The sequence below is a fragment of the Prionailurus bengalensis genome, chromosome C1 (genome assembly GCF_016509475.1).
Source record: "Prionailurus bengalensis isolate Pbe53 chromosome C1, Fcat_Pben_1.1_paternal_pri, whole genome shotgun sequence".
NCBI lineage: Eukaryota > Metazoa > Chordata > Mammalia > Carnivora > Felidae > Prionailurus > Prionailurus bengalensis.
The window spans coordinates 24,966,298-24,976,076 of NC_057345.1; the positions used below are offsets into that span (position 1 = coordinate 24,966,298).

At 50.6% G+C, this 9,779-nt stretch overlaps 1 non-coding gene and 1 pseudogene across 1 annotated transcript; one reads left to right on the top strand and one right to left on the bottom strand.

Moving 5' to 3' along the window:
* The first annotated feature begins 648 nt into the window (after positions 1 to 648).
* On the top strand, positions 649 to 8,248 carry LOC122482118 (annotated as a pseudogene).
* On the bottom strand, positions 1,754 to 1,860 carry LOC122482263. Its single transcript, XR_006297066.1, has one exon. It is a non-coding gene; the product is annotated as a U6 spliceosomal RNA (small nuclear RNA).
* Positions 8,249 to 9,779: the final 1,531 nt, after the last annotated feature.

The following is a 9,779-nucleotide window of genomic DNA, read 5'->3' on the forward strand; positions in this document are numbered from 1 at the left end:
ATAGGAGTACAAACACAGGATCAGTCTGACAAGTGTGGACAGCAGCGTGTGACAAGAGTGGAGAATGTCCGAAAGGATGCGAGAGAGAAGAGAGAATGGAAAGCCTCTGTGTTATGACTCCATTGGATGCAAGGAAGAGAAACCCAACATGAACTAGCTGATGCTAGAAGAGGAGGTTGACTCAGGCAATCCTTTGAGACAAGTACTACAGCAAAGGGGCCCAAGGACCCACTGCAGCCAGGGAACCACCTGCACTCCTCCATCATTCATCTTTGCTTCTCTGCCTGGAAGCTCCTCCCCCTCCTCTTCCTCTTCCTCCTCCTTTTAACTGTGGTAAAGTATACATTACATAAAATCTACCATTTTTACCAATTTTTTAGTGTTTATTTTTGAGAGAGAGAGCGAACGAGCATGGTGGAGGGGAAGAGAGAGAGAGGGAGACAGAGGATCTGAAGGGGGCTTCAAGATGACAGCAGAGAGCCCGATGCGGGGCTCGGACTCTCAAACTGTGAGATCATGACCTGAGCCAAAGTCGGACACTTAATGGACTAAGCCACCGAGCTGCCCTGCATTTTTACCAGTTTTATGTGTGCAGTCAGTGACATTAAGTATATTCACTTTGTTTGTGCAACTTTTGTTACCATGCATCTCCAGAACTTTTTTATCTCTCAAACTGAAACCCTGTACCTATTAAACAGTAACCCTCTCATCTCCCTACTGTGGCTTTTCAGACCACTTTCCTCTCTAGGCTGGAACTGTGCCCAACAGCAATCCCCAGCTCATGCCTTCTAGCTCCCTCGCCAGAGAGATGAGAAATTCTCTTCCCTTTGTTCCAAATCCCCAAAATCCCGCAGGAGGATTCTGACTGACCAGGCTTGGTCACATGCTCACTCACACCCTTGATCATAGGGAATGGGATGCCATGATTGATAGTTCCCACCTGGACCATATGTTAGCCCAGGGGAAGAGCAATTCTTGTTTTCCGAAGAAGGGAGGGGCCAAAAGTGACCAGGTGAAATATGAAACGTTCACCAGAGATAGGTTGGGGCCAGGTCACCAGAAGCCTTGAACACCAGGCTGAGGACCTCAGCTTTTATTCTGTTATGCAGCGGGGCATTGTGGGAACATTTTGATGAAGGAGAGCGATATGTACAATGAGGTTGGTCTGCGAAATCAGCTCTTTCTTGAGCCTCTATTTTTGACCTTTCTCTTGCCTTTCAAGGTTGCTCTGAAAGGTAATTTTTATTCAGATGTCACCTGAATACCAACTGGGCCCCAGCTCCTTCCCCTGGCCTCAGAAGTGACCCCTACTTCTTATGACCCCTACTTTTGACAGTCCAATCTGGGTCACCTCCTGTCTCCTGGGTTTCCTGGCCCTTCCTCCCCACCTGCTTCAATGAATGGCCTCTCCATTCCCCTAGACGTTCTCCTGCCCCTGACCTGTCCTCCAACCCCCCAAGTCCAGTTAACCTCTAAAATGTTTCTAGAACCTCTCTTGGCTTCAGGCCTCATTATTTCTCTTGCCTGGACTTTGGCCCCAGCTCCTCAGTTGGACTCTTTTGTAAAGCCACCAACTCATGCCATTCCCTTCTACAGTTCCCACTGTCAGCCTCATCTCCTTCCATGCCTCTTAGAATTGAGCTATTTGACCTTTTTTTCCTAAGTAATCTCTACACTCAACATGGGGCTGGAACTCACAACCTGGAGAGCAACAGCCACAGGCTCTACCGACTGAGCCGGCCAAGCGCCCCTTAAAAATATGGGAGGCTTCACAAATTTGTATGACATCCTTGTGCAAGCGGCCATCTAATCTTCTCTGTGCCATTCCAATTTTAGTATATATGCTGCCAAATCGAGCACCATTTGGCCTTCTTGATGCTATCTAGGCATGCCCAGAATTACCAAGTTTTGCTTCCTTTGCAGATGCTGGTCCCTCTGCCTCTTAAGCCCTTCCTGTCTCTCTTCACTTGGTGTAATGGCATGCATACTTCCAGGCTCATTTCCATGGTCACAGCCCCCCTTTCTACAGTCAGCCCCACCACCCTCCCACCTTTGTGTCCCCAGGGCACGGTGTAGATAACTCTAGTATCACACCTATTACTAGGATGACCATATAATTTACTGTCCAAGCCCAGGACACTTTGAGAACGAACGGGGACACTATTATTTTTTCTTATTTAATGTTTATTCATTTTTGAGAGAGAGAGTGCGTGCACTCAGGGGCAGGGAGGGTCAGAGAGAGAGGGGAACGGAGGACCCGAATCAGACTCTGTGCTGACAGCAGAGAGCCTGATGTGGGGCTTGAACTCACAAACCACGAGACCATGACCTGAGCCAAAGTCAGATACTTAGCCAACCGAGCCTCCCAGGATCCTCAGGAATGCTATTATTATTATTTTTTTTTAATGTTTAATTATTTTTGAGAGAGACAGAGCGTGAGTGGGGGAGGGGCAGAGAGGAAGACAGAGAATCTGAAGCAGCCTCCGGGCTCTGAGATTTTAGCACAGAGCCTGACGTGGGGCTCCAACTCAAGAACCATGAGATCATGACCTGAGCCAAAGTCAGAAGCTCAACCAACTGAGCCACCCACGTGCCCCCAGGAACGCTATTATTAATTAACTGCCCTGGTTCAACGGGGGTCAGCTGGTCTCTTTCAGGAAAAGTAGGAGGTAGAGTCGCCCACCCATACCTGACATTGTTGTAAAACCTGGCACTTAACGTTTTCATTTGTCTTGTTCATGTCTCTTAGATAGTATTATTATCCCCCATTTTTAAGATGAAAGGATGGAGCCTTTGAGAGAGAGGAGACTTGTGGTCACATAGCCAGAAGGAGACAGAGCTGGCCGGGGAAGCCAGATCATTAGATTCCAAACCCTGGACTCTTCTGACTCTAGAGGTCATTATATACCACCACACCTGACCCCTCCAATACCAGAGTCTTACTGTTGTTTAGGTTGGTCATGTGTGGTCCCCCTCGATGAAAGGTAGAAATGGTGTCTTACTCGTCTTGTGCACTGGCCTAACATAGAGAAGGCCCCAGGGCACGTTTGTTACACAGATGACTTCTTGAGGATAGAACTGTGTGTCTCACCTTAAATTCTGTTGTCCCTTCCACGGCTAGTACCTAGCACGGGACTTGCCGTGCATCTATTCATTTAATAAAAATTTATGAAGCACCTAGTATGTGCCGGTACTGTGTTGGTGATACAGTGATGAGCAAAACGACAAGGTCCTTGTTCTCATGGAGTTTACTGTTCAACAGCAATCACACAAATAAACATACAGTATAAACTGGGATAAATAAATAAGGGAAAATACCCGGTTCTGAGGTTTAAGAAATATTTTGGAGGTAAATTTAATAGGTTTCGGTCATAAATTTGATGGGGGATAGCAAGATGGACATGGCTATTGGGTTTTTGCTTAAAACAGATGGCGAAACAAAGAAGGAGCAGTTCGGGAGAGACTGCGGTCGGTTTGGATGTGCGGGACTTGAGGTGTCTGTGGGATTTCTAAATTTTTTGTTTAATGTTTCCTTATTATTTTTGAGAGAGAGACAAAGCGTGAGCAGGGGAGGAGCAGAGAGAGAGGAAGACACAGAATCCGAAGCAGGCTCCAGGCTCTGGGCTGTCAGCACAGAGCTTGACGCGGGGATCGAATTCACGAACCCCGAGACCGTGACCTGAGCCCAAGTCGGAGGCTCAACCAACTGAGCAACCCAGGCACCCCCTTTAAAAAAAATTTTTTTTTAATGTTTATTTATTATTTTAGAGAGAGAGACAAAGCGTGAGCAGGGGAGGAGCAGAGAGAAAGAGTGTCTGTGGGATTTCTATTTGAATCTTCCCCACTTCCAGCCAGGTTAACTGATTCGCCCAAAGCTGCAACATTGTGGCAAGTAACACAAACCTGCTTCAGCCAGTCCTCGCAAAGCTGGCCTCCAGGTAGCACGGTAGGAAAAGGGACAGATGGGGGAAGGCAGGAGAGACGCAGAGAAGGGATGTGTTCACTGAGACAATAATCAGACCTCCCAAGCTGCAGTGAGGATCTCGGCGAGAAGCCAGGGACCTGGCAGCGGTTAACAGGACAGAGAGCCCGGGCCCCGCCCTACCCTGCTCGGCGCTGGGCCAGAGCATCCCCTGCGAGCCCGGACACGGAGGAGGGGCTGCTCCGTGCCTGGAAATCCGAGCAGCCCGGCAGGCAGGGCTGCGGAACCGCCAATCGGGCTGCGCCTGGTGGCGGCGCCACGTGACCGGCCTCCTTCCCCCCCCCACCCCCTTTTCCGGCCTTCCAGGGAAGACGGGCATCCCCGCCACCCCGCCGCCCCCGCCCCTCGCGTGCCGCAGCGGCGCGGGAGGGCGCAGAGGCGAGGGGCCGGGATTCCGCCGCAGTCCGCTGCGGCGCAGGGGGGGGGGGGGGGGGGGGGATAGACGAACGCGTTGCGGCCGCGGCGCCTGCAGTGTTTTGCGTCAAGGTCAGGCGTACCCGTTCCCGCGCAAGGCTGTCTCCAGAGTCCCTCCCTTGCCGTCGTCCCAGCCATTCCCACCGCCGCTCCTGGCCGCAGCGTCCCGGGCCCTCCTGGATCACGGCCTCAGCCTCTCGCTGGGCTTTCTGGGGGGACATTCAGAGGGATGGGAGGGTTTCAGTCCATCCCGTTCACGAGCTGCCCAGCCCCTTTTCTCATATGCACACCCCATGCCGTGTCCCTGCTCTAAACCCCACGCTGGCTCCCAGTGTCCTGTAAGAGAGCATTAAGGCCCTACAGAACCAAGCCCCAGTTTAACCCTTTACAGCCCCCTAGCCCAGAGACCCAGTTCCTCCGGACCCCTTGCCCTTCCAGGAACAGTCACCGATTGCATACTTAAGTGACTACTGTTGCCGTATCTTCTGCCTAGGGTCCCCTTTGCGAACCTAGCACATTTATAGACCCAATTTGATTGTAATAACGCAGTGGAGGGTGGAAACCGGTGCCGAAATGCCCTTTAACAAAGGTCACAAAGTTGAAAGCCTACAGGGATCAAGCAGGAGAAATAAGGCCAGTGGGTGACAGCACAAGAAAAACCTGTCTAAAGGGCAGAGACTCTGCTCTCCATTCAGGCCAACATGCTCCTTGGGAGGAATGTGGGTCCTACGATGACAGATATTACGAGTTTACATGAAATGCCACAAATCCAGATTTTCATGTGTAATCTTTGAATTTTTAAGTGTTGATTTGATTTCTTAAGAACATCCCTGCGGGCCAGTTGCGGCTCATAGATCCTCAGCATGTGACTTCCTGTCCTAGAGAAGAGGATGGCTTTGGTTGGGAAAACACTCTGAAAAACTGTTGAGGGTGAAAGTTTGTTCTCGAAGCTCTGAGACACAGCTGCTGTGGAGGCAACAAGAAAGTGGACTAGGATTTGAATTTTTTCCTAAAACGACACTGGATGTTTTAAGCTACCGAGCACTCAAGAGAATCTACCAGAAACTGGAGGACTGGGTCTTGAAAATGGGGGAGGCAGGTCTGCAGCCAGCAGCTAGCCAGGGTCACCCACCCACCACCATCAACTACCAGGAATGATTGCAAACATTTTTTCCCTTCCTGTGGGGGCTATGAGAAGGTGGGAAAGGCACCCTGTGGTGCTTTACTCATGGGGGTGTCGTGGGTGGCTGGGTGAGGGAGAGATAGGAGGGAGAGGCAACCCTTCCAACCTCTATGGCTTCCCACCGTGGGATAATGCCCGGAATGGAAATTGGAGAGCTCCTTAGGAAGAGGGAATTGGAGACAATAGCCAAACTATGGCAGCTGTCCCAAGGCTGAAGGGCTGGGGACAATGGAAAAGGAAGCAGAAGAGAAGGCTGAGGCCATCTAGGGAACCAAGTTATTTTTAGTTCACCCTGAGGTTTTTTGTAACTATGATGTGATACCCTTCTCTGTCTCCCATCCCTGGAAACCTTCAAAAAAGCCTCCTATACTCACTGAGGCTGCCTAGATTGGGGTGTTGTGGAAATAGTGGAGGGGGCCAAGTTTTACATCTATTTTGGTATAATGTTGACCAAAGACAGTACAGGCTGAAGCAGGCGCCGGGTCAGGAGAGATCAAGTGTCCCAGGAATTTGCAGTAATCTTGAAGAGGGTTTTGCAGTGGGTGCTTGGGCTCATCTTGTGAGGATCTCAAGGGGTCAGGCGGCCCGTGGCTCACATCTAGGTTGCAATAATGAAGAACCAGCTACAATTCACCGAGTTCTTGCTTGTGCCCCTGTGCCACACATATGCATTATGTCTGTTATCTCTGCAGTGATTGTGTGAGAGAGTCATACTCTCCTATATGAGGCATTCCTCATAGTCCCTATTTTACAGATGAAGAAATCAAGGCCCAGAGAAGTGAAGGGACTTGCCCAAAGCCACAGAGATTTAAAAAAAAAAAAAAAAAGTGGACTGGATCTGCTCTCCAACTGATTGCCCCCCCCCCAAAGAAATTGTCCTCTTGTCTGGGGTTTTCATGGGCAGCACTTGCCATGCAGAGTTATAAGTACCGTTTTGCCTTGCATGCCTGTCCTCTCGACTCATCTGTGAGGGGACAGGAGCCATGCTGCTAATTGACGTGCCTGGCACACAGTGGGTACTGAATACATAGTAAGTCAGTTCATTTAAGGAAGGTCAAAAGCAGTGCCCTCAAGCCTCAAATCCCTGTGTCCTTGAGCCAGTCATACACCCTCTCTAGGCCTAGATGCCTTCTGTGGAATAGGAATTATATACAGACCTCACAGGATTATTGGTGGATTTACATGAGACCAAGTCATAGAATTTCTGGAAATTGCCATACAACCGGCAGCTGTTGCTGCTGCTAATGATGATGATGGTAGTGGTGACTGAGGAAGGAGCAGGGAAGGAAACCAAGATCCGGAAGTTCCAGCACTGCATCAGCTCAGACGGGAAATTCTCAGGAGGGCCTGCCGGTGTGCAATTTCCAAGACTGCTGTGTCTTTATACGTTCATCATTGTTGGGAGACCTACTATGTGCCAATGCTTGATCTCATTTCAATAAACACTCTGGTTTTCAGTGTGCTCTCGGCTGGAGTGGCCGCCCTGAGGAGAAGGCCATCCCACCTGCAAACATGGGGCATGTGTGACTCCAGGGAGCTACTTCTGCTGTGGTTCCCGGTGCTGGCAGTGGGTGGCACTGAGCATGTCTACCGGCCTGGCCACAGAGTGTGTGCCATCGGGGCTCCCAAGGGCCCCGAGTCGAGACTTTTGTGTAGCGAATGTACCAACCCTTCCTCACCACCTGTGACAGTTCTGAGCCTGCAGCACCTACTGGACCTACAGGACTGCCTAAGGCCGCGGCCCTGGGCCAGCCTCCGCCAGCCTTCGCCATGCCTGCTGCCCTGGCTGGAAGAGGACCAGCAGTCTCCCCAGGGCCTGTGGAGCAGCAATATGCCAGCCACTGTGGCAGAACGGGGGGAACCGAGTCCAGCCAGGTTGCTGTCACCGCTCTGCAGGATGGCAGAGCGACACCTGCCAGACAGACATGGATGAATGCAGTGCTGGAGGGGGCACCTGTCCCCCATGGTGTGTCAACACCGTGGGTAGTTACTGCTGCCAGTGTCGGGAAGGGCACGGCCCATCAGCAGATGGTGTGCTCTGTTTGCCCAAGAGAGGGACCCCCAGGGTAGCCCCGAACCCCACAACAGGAATGGACAGTGCGGTAGAGGAGGAGGTGCGGCGGCTTCGGTCAAGTGTGGATGTGCTGGAGCAGAAGCTGTAGCTGTTGCTGGCCCTACTGTACAGCCTAGCCTTGAGGGCCCTGGAGCACAGGCGGCCTGACTCCAGCAGCTTCCTGGCTCACCCCTTCCAGCAGCTGGACCACATCGACCCTCTCTCTGAGTGAGCAGATCTCCTTCCTAGAGGAGCAGATGGGGTTCTCTTCCCGCAAGAAGGAGCTAGGACAGGCTTGGCCCAGGTCCCCGGCTCTGGCTACTGACAGCCCATGCCCACTGTGCTGGCCGGCACCGCTGCACCCCCACCAGTGGGCCCATGGCTGAGGGAAGGTATGAAGGTCCCGTCGGGGGGCACCTCTGATCTGTGTCAGAATAAAATGACGGCTCAGGGGAAAATAAAGCTCGGTGTTATTAAGAACAGATACTCAGTTATTTTCATTTTACAAGTGAGAAAATGAGGTTAGAGAGATGATGTGACTTTCCCAAAGGGAGCACAGCTGGAAAGTGGCAGAGGCAGGATTTGAACTTGGATCTGTGTGGCTCCAACAGTCTTTCCTCTGTTCACCAGAACATTTATCAAGCATCAACTAGGTGCTGTGCCTCCTGCAGGGGCAGGGGATACAGGTCAAGTTGGGGAGGCAGACAACTCAGCAGACACTCACAATTCAGCATGATCATCTCTCTGTTGGGGGGATGGAGGTGATAGAAGAGGGGCTGTTGCCTTAGCCTTGCCTTTCTCTGGCCCATGGACCCCTGAGGCACAAACTTGCCAAACCTCTAAATCCCTCCACCCTAAAGTGAGGAGGAGGCACACCTTCATCCCTCTTCTCTGGGTAGAGGGGATTGTTGCAGTGGGGACCAGACAATAATCAACAGCCCTGTCCAAAAGAAATCCCCCCACAACCAGCCTCTCCTCTGTCTCTGTATTTCTGTGTCTGTGTCTGTTACAGTTTCTCTCTCTCTCTCTCTCTCTAACACAAACACACTCCATGGTGACAAGAGGTAGGTGATGGGTTAATTCGGGTAGAACCAGTTTCTCCATCCTTCTGGCATGCCCTGTCTGGTGGTCCTTGGCACTTGTTGCCTCCGCTCTAAATGCAAAGTGATAGGAAACTTGCATTTAAAACCCCGTGATACATGTATTAAAAAGAAATCAGGAAGAAAAGTCGCCCAACCATCGATAGTGATTATCTCTGGGTAAAGTTACATGTAATCTCTATTTTCTTCTTTTTACTTATTTGCTTAAAACTTTTTTTTTTTTTTTGCCATGGACTATTTGTGTAATCAGTAAAAATAAAAATAAAATTATCCTCCATTTTAACAATTCTGTGTGGCCTCACAGGTGTGGGAGAGGGTCTATTAGAAGCAATCTGACAAGGGGTTTTGCCCTGAGCACAGCCAGAGCTGAACAAGACAGCATAGAGGGCAGAGGGGAAGAAGTGAGAGGTCATCGAGGATTAAAAACAAGAACCACTGTTCCTGAGAGCTTGCTCTGAGCCTAGGTCCTTCCTGGCTCTTGATGTGCATAGCTCATTTAACTCTCAAAGCCAGATTAGGAGTTAAGCTGTCGTTTCACAGCTGAGGAAACCAAGGATCCATTTTATATGAAATGAAACCAAGATTCAGAGAGGTTCCATTCCTTGCCCAGGGACACACGGCTAGAAAGTGATAGAGGCAGGATTTGAACACAGATCTGTGTATTTTTAATTCTGGACTTAGAGGCCACTGCAGGCCCTCCCAATGGCATAGTGCTTTCATATTCCCAGCGCTTCACACGCGCACACACACACACACTCACATGTGCTCCCACATCCATGCTAGTACTGTGCAGAGAAGCAGGTGAACTGAAGATCATTGTCCCATTTTCCATGTGAGAAAATTAAGGACAGAGGGGGGGCTTGCTCATTGTAGTCAGCTGAGAAGTGGGTGCACTCCTAGAAGCCAGGCCTTCTTTCTCTTTTCTGGCAGTCCTCCTCCTCCGACTACCTTTTGCCAATTGCGGAGGCTTCCTTCTGGAAACAAATGACTCAAGGTAAATTGCTGACTGAACTTCCCCTTTCTTAAAACACAGGAAGCCTATGTTGT